Consider the following 20,221-nt stretch of genomic DNA (forward strand, 5'->3'; position numbering starts at 1 on the left):
TGTGCTAATACTTTTGCCATCAAAGCATTTGACGAAAACAATGACAGCGTGGAAGATGCACGTAGAGAGAATAGAGTTCTCCTGCAAGATCTCGTCTTTGAGAAATAATTTTAAGTATTTATAAAACTCGTGTTTTTTACTGTTAAATGACACAAATAAATTTAAAATGTCTTTCATAACAATATTTGCTTGTTTCAATTTCTTGTTTCTCTGAATCACCCTCTGTTAACAGAACTAAACGTAGATAGTGAAAGTCTTCATTGTATTATCGCGTTCCGTCATAACAACGTGTTTAACAAGTAGGTATGTAATCTTGAGGAAACAGTTTCGAAAATAAAAGACAAACGCCCAGGCCGAGTGAGAACTGTTAGTACATCAGAAATACCGAAGCTATTCTACCTGCTGTCATAAGAAGCCCACATCGTTCTAATTCGTTTTCATACACCGTCTTTACAGTTGCATGTTTGAGGCGTGCAGCCTTCAGTCCCTGTAGCTACAGGTAACAGAGCTGCTCGCCGTTTTCTTGGCACTTGTTTGGCTATAAGTTAATCCCGACAGCGCAACATCTACAACCAAGGAAGCAGAAATAAGAAACTTGCCGACTCCAAAGACGTTAACCCGCGACCATACAAGCTGAGGGAAGCGATAATTCTTCAGTTGTCGTATCCACACTACTTCCAGAGCCACAGATAACACGACGAATCGGACCTCCGTCCTCGGGAGGCGACCCAGTTACTATACCGAACGCCAGTGCAGGAAGGTGTGCATATGTTATTACGTGGGGCGGCCACGGTGGCCGTGCGGTTCTAAGCGCTTCAGTCCGGAACCGCGCAACTGCTGCAGTCGCAGGTTCGAATCCTGCCTCGGGCATGGATGTGTGTGATGTCCTTAGGTTAGTTAGGTTTAAGTAGTTCTAAGTTCTAGGGGACTGATGACCTCAGATGTTAAGTCCCGTAGTGCTCAGAGCCATTTGAACCATTTGTTGTTACGTGATCTCTACGAGCAGCTCCACGCTCTCTCACCAGAAGCTGACCAACCCGTCGCGTAGCACAGAAACGTCGAGCATAGAAGTTTCACGAGCGACAGGAATCCATTGTAACACGTTCTTGGCTCAACTTACATGTGTTAGTCAACAATGAATAAAAAAAATAGAAATCTCGTTATTAGTAGCAATATTGTTCTGTAAGAGATGAAAGTAACAATATCACACAGTGTGGCATTTGAACGTCATGTTTCAACACGGCTGTGAGGAACATGTAATGAAGTGTGCTGTCGCGGTTTTATTAATTCTATTATTTTAAATGTCCATGTACCTGAGGTCAAGGAGAAGCTTCAAAGTGCAAAAAGGAGTTCTCATTCAGCACTGATACAATTTTCGTGTTCTGCTTTCATGTTCCGCAGGTTTCAGCATACTTCAAGGCCTCCTGGTTGGTACTGGGACGTTGTTACCAGTTACGTGTTATTAAAATGTTTGGATCACCCTGTTCTTAAAGGAAGGACAGGACGTGAAATCAAGTCAGTCTATCCTGGTTTAGTTTTTCAAACTAATGCCACGCTTGTTCCCTCTCCCATCCTTCCCAGCTATTGTCGAATGATCTCAACGTCAGTACAGCCGTACACATTAACTTCCCTTTCTATGGTCGATGGTGTGTTAAGGCGTGTTCACACACGAAACTGAAGTGAAGCCACAGAAAGCAGCTTAATGCAGTGGCGCCGCCGTTGCATACGTGAAAACCCTCTTGTCGGGGGTGTCATTGCGATGGTGCCACTTCCTCCCGTGACACTCAAAGTTTATAATAGCTCTACTTAGCGGTGCCACTACCTTCCCTCCGCCACTGAATATCAGCACCCGACAGCTGCCTTGTAGTTGTACTTCGAAACACCAGCATTCTGTCCCAGTTATCATGGAACAATTTCTGCTACAGCCCTTTCAGTGTCTTTCAGTTATATTGCTGAAACAAAAGCCGTGATTGGCAGTTACAATTTCGAAGTCATAAAAAAATGGTTCTGAGCACTATGGGACTTAACTGCTGTGGTCATCAGTCCCCTTAGAACTATTTAAACCTAACTAACCTAAGGACATCACACACATCCATTACGAGGCAGGATTCGAACCTGCGACCGTAGCGGTCACGCGGTTCCAGACTGTAGCGCCTAGAACCGCACGGCCACTCCGGCCGGCCGCAGTCATATATGTAGTAGTAGTAGTAGTAGTAGTAGTAGTAGTAGTGGTAGTAGTAGTAGTAGTAGTAGTAGTAGTAGTAGTTGTTGTTGTTGAATGTGACGATTTTCATTTTACAATAGAACAACAAGAATGTCCACTGGTGGGATCTGTCACTTTTAGTGCAAGAATACATCAGTAGTAGTTTCGGCAACCAGTGGCAGTGCAAGAGTTCATTCCGTGGTTTCCAGAAACCAGACAATGCGAACAGTTTTAGAGTTTTTCGGTAATGTGGGTACCTTTTATTTTTCAACTTTAAGTTCGCTTAAATCTCATGTTCGTTGGCCGAAACTCAGTTTGCGTTGTCGAGTATAGCGCCACTTAAATTTCTTCAATGAGGGTTAAATTTGCCTTATACTTTTCTGTGATTCAGTACTCCGTGTCAGTAGTTCAAATCCGAGATATCTTGAGTCTGTTTGTAAAGGACAGAGATAACTTTACATTTTAAATGGTTCAAATGGCTCTGAGCACTATGGGACTTAACCGCTGAGGTCATCAGTCCCCTGGAACTTAGTACTACTTAAACCTAGCTAACCTAAGGACATCACACACATCCATGTCCGAAGCAGGGTTCGAACCTAGGACTGTAGCGGTCGCGCAATTCCAGACTGTAGCGCCTAGAACCGCTCGGCCGTCCCGGCCGCTCAGAATGCTATGATTTTGAAGGTACATTCAGTGGTATATGTCGATACCGGTTGCAAACAGTATTGTGGATAGAATTAGTAGTAAAGAAGTCAAAAGTTAAAAAGTCCTGTTCCTGAAGTTTCACTGAATGAGCAGTGAAAATGTAGTAACAGAAAAACATTTTTCCCTTTATTGTTTTGCCGCGCAGGGTAGCCGAGCGCTCTAGGGCGCCATGACACGGTTCACGCGGCTCCCCCCGCCCGAGGTTCGAGTACGCCACTGGGCATGTGTGTGTGTGTGTGTGTGTTTATAACGTAAGGTAGTTTAAGTTAGATTAAGTAGCGTGTAAGCCTAGTGATCGATGACCTCAGCAGTTTGGTCCCATAGGAACAAATTTTCAGTTTCATTGTTTTGTGTGGGTTGCAACGAGGATAAAAAAAGGCTTTAAATAGTTTGAAATGATGTGTAGACTTTGTTAGAAGTCACTAAGTACTCGCATTCTGAAATATTAGAACAGTATAGTCTGGATAGTTAGCATGTCTTGAGGTGTGTTGCCTCAAGACATGTACCTGGCTTCCTATCTTAAATCTTAAACGTAAGCAAATGAAGCTTTACGGTCCCACAAATCGTTTAATGTATCAAACATTTATGGTGTATATATGCAGACTAAAGCGACGAATGTAAATTTGTACCGAGGTCAGGATTCGAAACTCGGTTCTCCTGCTGACTATGGAGATGTACTAATCACTACCCCGGCCTGGCACAGTGGCTAGCGCTCCTCCCTGCACAATTCAAATTTCCATTCATTCCCCCTAAACTCGAATATCATTAAAGAGGATCTCTAACTTAATTAGAATAGAACCTCAGCATCGAAAGAAACAGGGGATCCTGCCTGAAACAAAGGCAAAGGTGCTTTTATCGAATGAATCGATGTTGAGGTGCTGTTCTAGTACAGTTGGAAAGCCTCTGCAATGCTGTTCGGGTTTAGGAAGAATACCAAATGGGGATTAGTATTTAGGAGGGAAGTGTGCTAGAGTAGTCCGTGCAGTTGTGCAGAGCCAATGTGCCAGGGTGGCGTAGTGACTATAGCATCTGCCTGGTCAGCAGGAAGACACAGGTTCGAAACTCAGCCTTGGTAAAAATTTTCATCCGCGGCTTCAGTCTGCATATACACGTCATTAATGCCTGAGACTTGAAAATATCTCTCTCTTTGTTTCATTGGATTAAAACACCTGTGCCTGGGTTTCAGGCAGGTGCTATTGCAATACACTTGGTGAGCCACTGCAGTGGCGTTAGAGCTTGAATGGAATAATAAATAGGCTGAGGCGTGAATGGGAATATGGGCTGAGGAGGGAGGCGTGTTAGAATAGCCCGTGCAGCTGTGCCAAGCCAGTGTTTTAGGATGGCGTACTGTTTAAAGCATCTGCTTAGTGAGCGGCAGCTTATAATTTTTTTTATTCGGTCAGTAATTGTACACTACTGGCCATTAAAATTGCTACACCACGAAGACGACGTGCTACAGACGAGAAATTTAACCGACAGGAAGAAGATGCTGAGATATGCAAATGATTAGCTTTTCAGAGCTTTCACACAATGCTGGCGCCTGTGGCGATACGTACAACGTGCTGACACGATGAAAGTTTCCAACCGATTTCTCATAAACAAACAGCAGTTCACCGGCGTTGCCAGGTGAAACATTGTTGTGATGTCCCGTTTAAGGAGGAGAAATGCGTAGCATCACGTTTCCGAGTTTGATAAAGGTCTGATTGTAGCTTATCGCGATTGCGGTTTATCGTATCGCGACATTGCTGTTCGCGTTAGTCGAGATCCAATGACTGTTAGCGGAATATGGAATTGGTGGGTTCAGGAGGGAAATACGGAACGCCGTGCTGGATCCCAACGACCTTGTATCACTAGCAGTCGAGACGACAGGCATCTTATCCGCATGGCTGTAACGGATCGTGCAGCCACGTCTCAATCCATGAGGCAACAGATGGGGACGTTGCAAGACAACAACCATCTGCCCGAACAGTTCGACGACGTTTGCAGCAACATGGACTATCAGTTCGGAGACCATAGCTGCGGTTACCCTTGACGCTGTATCACAGACAGGAGCGCCTGCGATGTTGTACTCAACGACGAATCTAGCTGCACGAATGGCAAAACGTCATTTTTTTCGGATGAATCCAGGTTCTGTTTACAGCATCAGAATGGTCGCATTCGTGTTTGGCGACATCGCGGTGAATGCACATTGGAAGCGTGTATTCGTCATCGCCTTACTGGTGTATCACCCGGCGTGATCGTATGGGGTGCCACTGGTTACACGTCTCGGTCACCTCTTGTTCGCATTGACGGCACTTTGAACAGTGGAAGTTACATTTCGGATGTGTTACGACCCGTGGCTCTACCCTTCATTCGATCCCTGCGAAGCCCTACATTTCAGCAGGATAATGCACGACCGCATGTTGCAGGTCCTGTACGGGATTTTCTGGATACAGAAAATGTTCGACTGCTGCCCTGGCCAGCACATTCTCCAGATCTGTCACCAATTGAATACGTCTGGTCAATGGTGGCCGAGCAACTGGCTCGTCACAATACGCCAGTCACTACTCTTGATGAACTGTGGTATCGTGTTGAAGCTGCATGGGCAGCTGTACCTGTACACGCCATCCAAGCTCTGTTTGACTCAATGCCCAGGCGTATCAAGGCCGTTATTGGGGCCAGAGGAGGTTGTTCTGGATACTAATTTCTCAGCATCTAGGCACCCAAATTGCGTGAAAATGTAATCACATGTCAGTTCTAGCATAATATATTTGTCCAATGAATACGCGTTTATCATCTGCATTTCTTGTTGGTGTACCAATTTTAATGGCCAGTAGTGTATTAAATACTGAAAATTAAGTTGTTGTTGCCCCTGGAAGCTCTTCGATAAAAAAAGACCTGCAACTAGGACCGTGCACCATTTTAGACATTTAGTAACATAGATATCGTTCCTTCTAGTAGTGCTAGTCCTGCATAGTATGAAGGTAGCAGAAAGATGCTGCCGGAAGTAAAGCTATGGGGCGAGTTGCCAACGTTGCGTGGAGAATTCAACTGAGAGTGGATTTACCCACGGAAGGCATAGTTTACGGGTTAGAGTCCCGATGCGGTGGAGAGTTTTAGTGTCCATGGAAGTTTCGAATTAGCGCACGCTCCGCTGCACAGTGACAAGTTATTCTGGTAACACTAAAGTGTTTCTACGCCACGTTGTTCGTGGCATATAGGGAGTCATTTTTCCCTTGTTCTGTTTGGGAGTGGAACAGGAAGAGAAAATGCTAGTTGTGGTACGAGGTACCCTCCGCCACGCACCGCATGGCGGATGGCGGAGTATGTATGTAGATGTGGATGTAGGTACTTGCGTTTCTTCTGGCACAAATGCTCCATTTTTTTTACTTGCATGACACGCAGGCAAGCGTTGTCCGAGCGAGAAAATTTTCAGAACCAACAGTATGAATTCGGTGTGTGTGTGTGTGTGTGTGTGTGTGTGTGCGTGTGTGTGTGAGGTCTCGCACTGCTACTGGCGCCGCCGCCGTCGAGCACAGTTAGCCCCTCGCGTGTTGTAATTATTAGCAGCGGCTATCTCCCCGAGCTATCAACGGCTACCTGTACGGCGCGCCGAGGAGCGGCCAGCCAATTAGTTTTACGTCCTCGGTGCTTCTCGTGCTGGCGCGCCGGCTCCGGTACATCCTCCTCCCCCGACGTATCAGATGGCCGGACGGCACGCACTTTCCCCGCGCACTGCCGCCGCCCCCCCGTCCCACGAGGCGACAACCGCGGTGACGCGGGAGGCCGTCCTTGGCGGCGACGGTGCCCACCGGCGCCGCTGCACGCGCCGTTATTTCCCGGGAAGGCGGTGGCCGCCTCGGGCACAACAGGTGCCGGCGCCACGGCTCAGATTACCCGCCTCGATAGCCACGCGATCGACCCGCCTGCTGCCCGCCCGGCCTTTAGATCGTAAAGAGCCACCACAGCGCTGTGGTAACCCGAGTCGGGCGCTGGCTCGCGTCCGATTACTGTCACCGTGTAATGGCAACCATAACCTTCGCAGTTTTGTGCCTCCTTTTGTGACTAATTTTGGTTAGGTTCCATGAATAGTATGTCCAGAAGTGTTATGCAGTTTTCACACCTGATAGGATTTTTTTAACGTTCAGATTAACTGCCAAAGGTTGTGCATTCTTCGATGTATTTTTAGCTTCGCTCACCGGATGTGACCATCTTCAGACGTTCATACCATTGATGTTAACATGTTGAAGAATTAATCATGGTAGCGGCAAGAAACAATCAATGCCTTCTGTGCGGGATAGCAATGGAGATACTAGAATGAAATTTTCACTCTGCAGTGGAGTTTGCGCTGATATGAAACTTCCTGGCAGATTAAAACTGTGTGCCGGACCGAGACTCGAACTCGGGACCTTTGTCTTTCGCGGGCCAAGTGCTCTACCAGAGTTTCTGGGAAGTTTGAAAGGTAGGAGATCAGGTACTGGCAGAATTAAAGCTGTGAGCACGGGGCGTGAGTCGTGCTTGGGTAGCTCAGTTGGTAGAGCACTTGCCCGCGAAAGGCAAAGGTCCCGAGTTCGAGTTTCGGTCCGGCACACAGTTTTAATCTGCCAGGAAGTTTCAATGGAGATACTATAGAAGACAGTACTGCCAAAGCAGAGTTACTAAACACAGCCTTCCGAAATGTCTTCACAAAAGAAGACGAAGTAAATATTCCACAATTCGAATTAAGAACAGCTCCCAACATGAGTAACGTAGAAGTAAATATCCTCGGAGTAGTGAAGCAACTTAAATCACTTAATAAAACCAACTCTTCTGGTCCAGACTGTATACCTATTAGGTTCCTTTCAGAGTATGCAGATGTATTTGCTCGATATTTGTCAATCATAAACAACCGTTCGCTCGACGAAAGATCTGTACCCAAAGACTGCAAAGTTGCACAGGTCACACCAATATTAAAGAAAGGCAGAGGGAGTAAACCACTTAATTATAGGCCCATGTCGTTAACGTCGATATGCAGCACGTGTTTGGACGAGCATTGTCCTGTCGAAAAATGGCATCGCGATACCATCATACGAGAGGTAACACGTATGGACGTAGGATGTCTGTAATGTGCAGAGTGTGCTGAATTACTAGCACTCCTGACCTAAAGTCATACCCGAAGGTTCTCCACGCCGTGGCACTAGGAGTAAAGACGCTGTGCCTCTCCGAAACATTGGAAAAATGGGACCTCTTCCCAGATCATTGCCACACACACCGACGGTGTCATCTGGGATTAGTGCAGAACCGCAATTTTACATTGAACACAATGCGACGCCATCAATGAGCAGTCCATGCTTCCCGATTACGGCAAAACTCAAAATTCAGCTGTTACGGAATTAACGGCAGCCTACGCTTGGAAGGTAACGCTCTACTTCGGTGCATTTCGATCAGTGGTGCGTGGCGACAAAGAATACTGCAGCGAGTCTATTATTTGTTCTCATACCGCAGATGCAGATGTGAAGAGGTTTATGGTGCGCTTGTGATAGAGCCGGCCGCGGTGGTCGTGCGGTTCTAGGCGCTCCAGTCCGGAGCCGCGCTGCTGCTACGGTCGCAGGTTCGAATCCTGCCTCGGGCATGGATGTGTGTGATGTCCTTAGGTTAGTTAGGTTTAATTCGTTCTAGGGGACTGATGACCACAGCAGTTGAGTCCCATTGTGCTCAGAGCCATTTGAACCATTTTTTTTTTTTTTTTTTTTGCTTGTGATAGAGCGGAACCTTTCCAAGAACCGTCCACTCGTACTAAACCTCCAGAAATGTCTCAGTTTAGCCGTTGAGTCCGTAGATGGTGGTATAAGGGGCATATAATATAACTGGCCACGCTTTCCCACCCGAGTTTTGCGATAATTAAGCCAGTCCATCCTTGAACTGACTTAGTGAACCGCCGCTTAGGAATTCTTCCTACCTGTTATGTGGACATGCTCTTGTAGTTTTATGTGTTCTTGCAAAGCTGTTGGCGGCGCTGTCGAAAATTGAAAGTGCAATACCGCTGTCTATATTTTACGTAATGAAGCTAGAAGAAACTTTTCGTTGTGCAAACAATTTTTACATGGTATGCCGTTATGGTGTGTCTCTTTAAGAAACGCCGTAAAATGAACTTGTTCACACTGATTTTAAATAACTATTAACGCTATGAGATCATAGTCTACCATATGAGTTAAACGAAAGGCATCCTAGCGACAACTGCCACCTATGGTGCACAGTCTGTAACTTGGGCGTACAATTGGTATAGTTCGTATAAGATCGTACATCTTAGATTATACCAAAGCTGCTGATTTATTTATTAATATCAACGTTTTCTGGCATTGTAAGGTTGCTGAAAGATAGTATTTATGACCGATAGTTCCCTCCTAGTGTCTGAGAGGCAAAAGGCAACTTTCGTTAGCAAATATTTATTAATAACAGTTACCTGATTCGCGTCAGAATAAATGTACTTTCCCTACTTATCTCTTATCCCTACTTTTCTCATGAGCGATTTCTGCATCGTCACTCCATCCCACTGTCTCTGAAAGCGCCAGACGTCCTACCATCTCTGCTAGCCAGCGTGAGAACGTACTGGTCGCTACTTACTCCGTACTTACTGCAGCGCTAATACAGTCACTTCATATATGTGAAATAGCAAAACTCGAAATAAAGTAAAAGGCGCTCTTGTCTGCAACAAAATACGAGGGTTGTCCAGAAAGTAAGTTCGGATCGGTCGCGAAATGGATAACACTGGGCAAATCCGGTAAAGGTTTGCACAGATGTGTTGGGCAGTGTATCTAGTATGCCCATCGATCGTGTCGCATCGCTATTTTCAGTTTTGAGTGAACAGTGAGCGCGTAAAGATGCGTAGGGAATAACGTCTCCCACCAAGTATGAGGGCCTGGTTAGAGATTTCGCCTGCGTCTTGCAGCCCACATAACGCAACTGTCGAGCAGTTCCTTCTTTATGCCAATTCTCGGCCGCACACTGCAGGGGCAATGAAGACGCTCCTGCAGCGTTTCCGACGAGAAGTGTTTCATCACCCACAGTACAGTCCGTAATTGGCTCCCCCTGAGTCTCATCTCTCCTCACAAGAACCGCTGGCTATGAAGACAAAATTTTTCCACAGACAACGAGCTGTAGACCAGTGCAGATCACTGACCGAAAGCACAGGCGGCTGCTTTCTATGACGGGGATATTGGAAAGTTGATACAACACTACGACAAAGCTCGAAGTTGGAGCGGCGACTATGTAGAGAAGTAGGTGTAAAGTGTACCTAACTATTGGAAATAAGACGCTTCTGGTTTTCACTGTCGATTCCATTTCGCGACCGATCGGGACTTACTTTCTGGACAACCTTGAAGTCGAATCCGCCTGCCTTCAAAATCCGTGCACTCCAGCATCATACTGTTTGTCACACCGGAAGCTCCCCAGATCTCGATAATGTAAGATTCGACCATTCTGTTAAATGGAGACTCATGAAAAGGCCACTTAAAAAGGTGCTGATAATGTTGTCTCACACGAGTACGCAGCATCTCCGTGTCCTTCACAGTTCAGTCGACTTGTGTCGCACGTTCCTCATATATCCTACCAGGCCTTGCAACATCACTAAACACGATCAACACTAAAACAGTCTGGTGGCCGCTCTCCCTGTCATGGAGAACTGCAACTCCAGTCGTTTACATACGTGCCAGTGATGTGTCCGAGTGCCAAGTTACACTAACATCCAATCATTTTGTGTCGGGCAGTGAATGTAGATATAGATGCAGCTATTCCCTCTTGACATTTCACGGTCTCTGCGGAAGTCGTTAACACTGACGTTTGGCACTAACTCGCACGGTGCTTGACACCATACTGCATAATTCTAAATACTGCTAGACCTGTATTCAACGCTCGTACGTAGGAACACGGCTATTCAGAAAACTTTATTTCAGAAAATGGGCTGCGAAACAATACCCGTTGCATATATGAATGCGGGGATATCGATTCCGAAGTCAGACGGCGACGTCCAAAGCTGCACCCAGGACGGCAGTAGCGTAGCGGAGCTGCATGCTAAGTGTTCAGCGGGCTCCGAGAGCATAGCGTGACGCGCTGGGAAACACGGACCATCTGCTCTCAGCTGCATCTCCACGAGTTGCACGCGCCAGAAGCACCTCTTCTTCCGCCCCACCGCGCCAACCGGATAAACCGAGCCTGTTCTGCAGACCATTACCGCGGTCGCGTGCTCGGTGTGCCGATTCGTTGCTTACACCGAGTGATGCATTCTCAGAGAAACAGCACAGGTTCAAGGAAACTCGACCTTGTGAAACGACTCGGATTTTTCACACAACAAAGGCACACTAGGCCAAACATATTTTTCACCGTCGCGACAATACAGAAACACTGTAGCACCGCTTCCGGCCTTGATAATAGCTTCATTTCGGTAAGCGCAAATGGTTCAAATGGCTCTGAGAACTATGGGACTTAACATCTGGGGTCATCACTCCTCTGGAACTTAGAACTACTTAAACGTAACTAACTTAAGGACATCACACAAATCCATGCCCGAGGCAGCATTCGAACCTGTGGCCATAGCAGTCGCGCTGTTATGGACTGAAGCGGCTAGAACTGCTCGGCCACGACGGCCGTCATTTCGGTAAGGCAGGCACGCGTTTTAAATGTCGTAGTGCTTCTACCAAACTGGGTAGACAAAATTATGTACATGGCTGCACGTTCAGAGACCGTGAATAGTTACAACTGAATGAAAACAGCCCCCGGTCACTATTTTTAACGAATTAACCGGGTTCCAACACTGCTAGAAGTGACGGTTTTGCGACCTGCACCATGTAAGTAACGAGCAGTTCTTAGTGGCTCGCCATCACATTTTTCTTTACATTAAATATCTCTGTGACTAATGCCCTTATGGCATATTTGTTATTTTATAAATGACATAAGTGGTGCCAATCTTTCACGATGATTCCGTACGTTTTTAGTCATAATTCTGTAACCATGTTATAGACCATTCTTTGATTTAAATTCTGAGGAAGACACTCCTAGCAGTGTTGGAACCCGGTTAATTCGTTAAAAATAGTGACCGAGGGCTGTTTTCTTTCCATTGAAACTGGGGAGATCTTATTTGCTACGTAGCGAGAGAATTTAGAAAGAAAAAACTATAGAAGGATTCCGAAAGTGGCACTACCATACAGACCTATTACCTGAAGAGACCCAGGAACACTGAGTAAAAGGTGGATCGGCGCTGGAACAGGCTGAATCGCCCAATCCCTGAAATGATGATGATGATGATCTTGTTCGTTACATTTCGCACGCTGTCACAAACAGTCCCATGCTTTTTCAATGGGACGTGACTCATGAGAAGGTAGAAATGGAGAGAGGCTACGGGTTATGAGGTCGTTAATCCTTAAAACAACTTAAACATATTTATTAACCAATTTCACCAGCTCCGAATGCATACACAAGATGACGCAAGTAAGTTATTCAATGCTGAGTTTACCAGAACACCTAATATAAAAGGCAGTCAAATCAAAACCAGACAAGTGGTAAAAAAATCAATAGACTGTTTATCATTTCAAAAATGATCGCCATAATTGTGAATACAGTTGTCCCACTACGAGCCAAAATGGTCAGCTCCTTCATGGAAAAATGGTTCAAATGGTTCAAATGGCTCTGAGCACTACCGGACTCAACTGCTGAGGTCATTAGTCCCCTAGAACTTAGAACTAGTTAAACCTAACTAACCTAAGGACATCACAAACATCCATGCCCGAGGCAGGATTCGAACCTGCGACCGTAGCGGTCTGGCGGTTCCAGACTGCAGCGCCTTTAACCGCACGGCCACTTCGGCCGGCCATGGAAAAATGTTTGGGGTTGCCTACAGTATATGATTGTACCAAGGCATGCAGCTCTTCGTCCGAAGCAAATCGACGGACACGAACGTCTTTCTTCAAAGCTCCAAATACATTGGAGTCACATGAGGAACTGTACGCAACCTTCCCAGTAAAACCTCTGCAGCGTAGCCGGAACAACCTTGGTAACATGTGAATGTGTTGCCAAGGTTGTTTCGAATATGCTGAAGAAGTTTCTCTGGGAAGCCCTTACACACTTCCCAAACGGCGCAGTTTCCGTATTTTTGGGGCCCTGAAAAAAGACATTCGTGACTGCCGATTTGCTTCGGACGCAGAGGAGCACGCCTGGGTACAATCATGATTCCACAGGCAACCGCAAACATTTTACCAGAAAGGAATTAGCTGACATGTAATAACAGTTATGCAGATTAGTTCTGAAATAATAAACAGTCCACTAACCTTTTTTGCCATTTGTCTCGTTTTCATTTGGCTGCCTCTTAATGTCTAACGTAATATTGTGTCCCTTTTAATTTCACCAATCTTACAACAGACGGAGCAGGAAATATTACATCAATAACAATAACACAACAGTAAAAGGAAAAAAGAACGACACACAGTAACATTGTTGGCATAGAACCCAAAATGTACCCAATCAAACGCGAACGCCCAAACTAATACTACATAAACAATTAACATGAAAGCGGGAAACAGCAATCAAATATACCAGCCCACATTACGCTCTTCTGGCCGTAATAAATGAGTGCAACAAAATAGTGAGTGGTAGCAAGAGGAAGAAATTAAATCTCCCTTAACATAACGACAGTAAAATAACTTTTCCAGCTTTAGTACACTCGGCTTCGACCGTGCCGTAGTTGAAAATTGTTAAATGGTTCAAATGGCTCTGAGCACTATGGGACTTAACATCTGAGGTCATCAGTCCCCTAGAACTTAGAACTACTTAAACCTAACTAACCTAAGGACATCACACGCATCCATGCCCGAGGCAGGATTCGAACCTGCGACCGTAGCGGTCGCGCGGTTCCAGACTGAAGCGCCTAGAACCGCTCGGCCACATCGGCCGGCGAAAATTGTTACTTCTTGGTAAAACCAGCCCACTTGTCTGCACTACAAGACTGCACTGACCACAACTGGCATATTTTCCTTTATCTGTCGCAGCCGAAAACACACCACAGTTAACAACACCAAATGCCTGACCACACAGTATTTCCTGGACTCATGAAGCCGAGCACCGTCCACTGCTCCAGACAGGAAAAATGCCTTGTTTTGACAGCAAGCCACAGCCAGATGCAACTGAAAATCCACCAGGCTGCTTTACTGCTTTGCCCCACCACTTGCTCCTTTAGCACTTCAACTCAGCTCATCTCTTCAGTAATTGCTTGCTCCGTTGCCTTCTAGATGGCCATCTTCCAATTCCTCCCCTCCGCTGTGCTCGCCTCTGATGACTGCAGTAGCCAATCCCGTCCTTCATCAACACAGGGACGCTAATCCCCTGGCGCCAGCCATGCCAGTACATTACGATCTCGGACGGCGCGCCATGCATAGCCCAGCACCAGACACGAAGCCTTGATCGCTGCTGACCACGGCCCCCTGGCGATGGCTCCAGGGTGATGTTGCTGGTTCACTCCCATACAGCAGATTGCTCCTCATTGGAACAGCGTGCCACTCCATGCCTTTCTGTGTCACTGCGAGCAGATATTTTTCTGTTGCAAGTGCGCCCAACCACAGTGGAAGGCAAAACCAATGCTGACGCCAACAGCCAAGCAGATCGGGACTAAGAATGTGCAGTCAAGTGATTATACATGGCAAGGGGATTACGATGCAGGGTTTAGCGGACCAGTCGATATACGATGGGGTACGTTAAAGCTCATCAAACCATGAACGTATGCAGTCAGTCCTGTAAAAATGGTCGTTGTTATTTTTGAAGACGTGAGAATCCACAGCATACAGATCGTGTAGTGTATAGCCATGTGAACTGGGCTGACGTCATTTCGAAGACGAAGTGTTCACAGTATACTCATTAGGAAGACGTAGAAGAATGGACAGCGTTTGGTCACAGACAATAAACATCCTGGTTTATGTTAACGATAATCTGAAAGAGAGAACCAAAATGAAAAACATCCCAAAATTTCACTGAACTACCACTAATCTGAGCTAAACCTTCCACACACTCATGCATCCAGGTCGCCGACTGTCCTATATTGTTTGGCACAGGGAAGCCGTGCAACTTCAATGCCGCTGTGAGCAATGGCGTGTAGCGATGTACCTGACTAGTATTCGTAGCCTGCGGCTCCATTCAACAACTTCTGCTCGGAAACTGTAAAAGACGGACCTGAAATCACCAGCAGCACCGTTTTCTGTCTGGTCTGAAAGCGACTGTCATTGACAGGGCGTGACAGCCGTTCCTGGTCTCTTCTGGTAAGAAAGTTCTTACGACCACTATGCTTAAGCCCTGTTACATTGTAGCGAGTGGTATACGATTGCTTGTTGACACGCTCAACAGTCCACATTGATATACCAGCCAAATCGAACAATTTTCTTCACTGAGTGGTCAAAGGCACTCCTAAACATAATTCTGTCACGTTACCGCGGTGATCCCGTACATTGACTGCCACATAAACACTTCACTGCTTCGACTTAGGTCAGCGGTAGAGGATTCATTTGACTGACATCTACCAGCTACACGCCTTCTACGTCGCTGCAAAGCTGCCAATGTGCTCTTTTAAGGTGATGACCAATCCTTAGGACGGTGAGCTAGTCCTTCACATGGTAGAACCAGGATTTGTCGAAGAGAGCTATTCAGAATGGAATAGACACTTTGGAATTTTGAAGTTATCAGAGATAAATTACATGGACCGAGAGGTCACCGATAACTTTCACAGAAACAAGATTGTAGTGATAAGTGTCAAATGGCTCTGAGCACTATGGGACTTAACATCAAAGGTCATCAGTCCCCTAGAACTTAGAACTACTTAAACCTAACTAACCTAAGGGCATCACACACATCCATGCCCGAGGCAGGATTCGAACCTGCGACCACAGCGGTCGCGCGGTTCCAGACTGAAGCGCCTAGAACCGCTCGGCCACAACGGCCGGCTCATAAGTGTGAAAGAAAGGCAATAATAGAGAAAGAGGTGGGAAGGAGTGTAGTCCATTCACCATGCTGTTCAATCAGAAACAAAGCAAGCAGTAAAAAACAGGAGAAATCTGGAAAAGAATTTAAAATTCAACGAGAAAAAATAAATTCCTTAAGGTTCATCATCGACATTTTAATTCTGACAGAGATTGTAAACGGCTTGGACTATCAGCTGAGCGCAATGCATAGTCCTGAAAACAAGTATGAACACCAAGACAGTAAACCACATGTACTGGAGTGTCATTGTATTAATTCAGGTTATGCTGAGGGAGTTAGATTAGGAAATGAAACGCTAGAAGTGGTAGTTTTGTATTTAGGCTGTAAGATAAATGAGAATGGCAGCAGCAAAGAGGATAAGAAATGCGTATTGGCAACAACAAGAAAAGGATATTGGCAAGGAGAGATGAGTTAAACTCGGTTATACATTAAGTGGTTGCCTGGAATATAGCCCGACATTGTAGCGAAATGACGACAGCAAATGTTACGGATAAGAAGGGAACAGAAGATTTTGAAATGTCGTGCTATAGAAGAATGCTGAGGATCAGCAAGGGCAGAGCGCCACAGTTCTTCCTAGATTCGAACAGAGTTCGACACTGTAAGGCTATGGCGACTCAGAAAGTGCCATGAGGAGTTCCTTCACAAACACATGATTGCTACGAAGAATTTTCGGTTGGTAGGAGACTCGATGGTGAATGTCCAGCAGAGGAAACAAGCGGAATTTCTCCGTCAGTGTTTTCATGATACAAGAAAATAACATAAACATGGGGCCATTTGCATTTTCGGACGATTTGTGAGGAACACTGTTGTCTGTCGTTAAAATAGTTTAACTTTTCTGTTGCAACGTTACGGAGTGGTACGAAATTGTTGTGTAATCTGCCTCGCGGTTTTTGTCTGGTGCCTGTGTGATCTGCACAAATGTTTATTCATGGATGATTATTCATTCCGTTTCGAATTAACGAATCGTGAAATAAAATCCATTTCATTAACTACTAAATATGTAAATGTCGAGTGGCACTGTTGGCTCAGTCCGCCACCGTAACTGAATAGTCAGCGAGGCTGAATGCTTTGCGTAGGACCCAGGTTAGATTCCCAGTACTGCCAGTGAGGGATTTGTCCTTGGTAGGCGAACTGGAAGAGGTTGCACTTAGCGTCGTGAGGCCGACTGAGGAGCTGCTGGACCGGATAGTAGCGGCTGCAGGTCACGAAGACTGACAACGAAGCGAGAACGGTTTGCTGGCCCGACCCCTCCAGACCACATAGTGGCGATGTTATTGGCAGAGGACGGCGGACGGAGAATATTATTGGCTGGGTATCACCGTCTGTTGGCATTCTTCCTCCGCGGCACGTTGCCCTGTTTCCTTGAGGGTATGCATGAGATGTGTTGTATGCGTATATGTAGTGTGTAGGTGAGTGTAATAGACCGTGTCGTGTTATGTTTATGTAACATGAAGATGATGATGATGATGATGACGATAACGATGATGATGACAGAATGGAGAGTGTGAAACCCGGTGCGGGCGTGTGACCTACTCCTCTCAATATCAAAAAGGGGGTCGCCGACATTAACGTCCTATGGACGGACCACCACCAAAAGTGTCGAGCGCCCTCACTTCGTGAGACACTGCAGAGAGATCTGGAATTTAATCCAGTACATCGCTGTTAAGACGGTCAGGAACTTCAGGCCATCACCTCTCTTCCCCTCGACAGCCGAATATTGACCGTACGACATCCCCGTACCCCTCCAATTCGCCATCGCGTGCGTCACTCACTCTCCCAAAATGCTCAAAAGTGGTTCAAATGGTTCTAAGCACTATGGGACTTAACATCTGAGGGCATCAGTCCCCTGGACTTAGAACTTCTTAAACCTAACTAACCTAAGGACATCACACACATCCATGCCCGAGGCAGGATTCGTATCTAAGACTGTAGCATCTGCGCAGTTCCGGACTGAAGCGCCTAGAACCACTCGGCCACAGGGGCCGGCCTCCCAAGGTGAGTTTAAACCTGTGCACCTCACGTTTAGTCGCCGTTCGGCTGTTCTTGCCCCGCACACAAGTAGAAGCATGTGTGCCCCGTCTGGTATGGGGAGACACCTGCGCCTGCGCACACTGACCTGCGGACACAAATCAGAGGCATGCGTAACTTTGCACCGATGCCTGCGCTTCCTTGACTTTTCACGCAAATGGCCGCATGCGCCTAGTGCGTACGGAAAGTCGCACAGGTTTAAACGCACCTATAAGGTGTGTTTACTCCTGTACTTCTTCGCCCAGTCGCCATGCGCCTAGTAGGTCGCAAAGTCGCACAGGTTTAAATGCACCTATAAGGTGTGTTTACTCCTGTGCGCCTTTGCCTAGTCGCTATGGGACCGAGCTTGCCGCAAACGCAAGTAGAGGCACGCATATAGCTGCATGTCTCTTCCTCAACAAGTGCATGCGAGTGCATTATATATATAATCCACTCGGTCCCATATATATATATATATATATATATATATATATATATATATATATATATATATATACATATACCGGCCATTAAAATTGCTACACCACGAAGATGACGTGCTACAGACGCGAAATTTAACCGACAGGAAGAAGATGCTGTGATATCCAAATGATTAGCTTTTCAGAGCATTCACAAAAGGTTGGCGCCGGTGGCGACACCTACAACGTGCTGACATGAGGAAAGTTTACAACCGATTTCTCATACACAAACAGCAGTTGACCGGCGTTGCCTGGTGAAACGTTGTTGTGATGCCTCGTGTAAGGAGAAGAGATGCGTACCATCACGTTTCCGACTTTGTTAAAGGTCGGATTGTAGCCTATCGCGATTGCTGTTTATCGTATCGCGACATTGCATCTCACGTTGGTCGAGATCCAATGACTGTTAACAGAATATGGAATCGGTGGGTTCAGGAGGGTAATACGGAACGCCGTGCTGGATCCCAACGGCCTCGTATCACTAGCAGTCGAGATGACAGGTGTCTTATCCGCATGGCTGTAACGGATCGTGCAACCACGTCTCGATCCCTGAGTCAACAGATGGGGACGTTTGCAAGACAACAACCATCTGCACGAACAGTTCCACGACGTTTGCAGCATCTTAGAATATCAGCTCGGAGACCATGGCTGCGGTTACCCTTGACGCTGCATCACAGACAGGAGAGCCTGCAATGGTGCACTCAACGGCAAACCTGGGGGCACGAATGGCAAAACGTGATTTTTTCGGATGAATCCAGGTTCTGTTTACAGCATCATGATGGTCGCATCCGTGTTTGGCGACATTGCGGTGAACGCACATTTTAAGCGTGTATTCGTCATCGCCATACTAGCGTATCACCCGGCGTGATGGTATGGGGTGCCACTGGTTACTCGTCTCAGTCACCTCTTGTTCGCATTGACGGCAATTTGAATCGATCCCTGCGAAACCCTACATTTCAGGAGGATAATGTACGACCGCATGTTGCAGGTCCTGTACGGGCCTTTTTGAATACAGAAAATGTTTTACTGATGCCCTGGCCAGCTCATTCTCCAGATCTCTCACCAACTGAAAACGTCTGATCAATGGTGGCAGAGCAACTGGCGCGTCACAATACGCCAGTCACTACTCTTGATGAACTGTGGTATCGTGCTGAAGCTGCATGGGCAGCTGTACACGTCATCCAAGCTCTGTTTGACTCAATGACCAGGCGTATCAAGGCCGTTATTACGGCCAGAGGTGGTTGTTCTGGGTACCGATTTCTCAGGATCTATGCACCGAAACTGCGTGAAAATGTAATCACATGTCAGTTCTAGTATAATATATTTGTCCAATGAATACCCGTTTATCATCTGCATTTCTTCTTGGTGTAGTAATTTTAATGGCCAGTAATATATATATATATATATATATATATATATATATATATATATATAGGGTGTTACAAAAAGGTACGGCCAAACTTTCAGGAAACATTCCTCACACACAAAGAAAGAAAATATGTCATGTGGACGTGTCCGGAAACGCTTACTTTCCATGTTAGAGCTCATTTTATTACTTCTCTTCAAATCACTTTAATCATGGAATGGAAGCACACAGCAACAGAACGTACCAGCGTGACTTCAAACACTTTGTTACAGGAAATGTTCTAACTGTCCTCCGTTAGCGAGGATACATGCATCCACCCTCCGTCGCATGGAATCCCTGATGCAGCCCTGGAGAATGGCGTATTGTATCACAACCGTTTACAATACGAGCACGAAGAGTCTCTACATTTGGTACCGGGGTTGCGTAGACAAGATCTTTCAAATTCCCCTATAAATGAAAGTCAAGAGGGTTGAGGTCAGGAGAGCGTGGAGGCCA

The 20,221-nt window shown here is 46.2% G+C and overlaps 1 protein-coding gene across 1 annotated transcript in view; it reads left to right on the plus strand.

Moving 5' to 3' along the window:
* LOC126190931 (ADAMTS-like protein 4) overlaps positions 1–20,221 on the plus strand; it is a 732,673-nt gene that overhangs the window by 434,162 nt on the left and 278,290 nt on the right. The window lies entirely within an intron of this gene.

The sequence above is a fragment of the Schistocerca cancellata genome, chromosome 6 (genome assembly GCF_023864275.1).
Source record: "Schistocerca cancellata isolate TAMUIC-IGC-003103 chromosome 6, iqSchCanc2.1, whole genome shotgun sequence".
Lineage (NCBI taxonomy): Eukaryota > Metazoa > Arthropoda > Insecta > Orthoptera > Acrididae > Schistocerca > Schistocerca cancellata.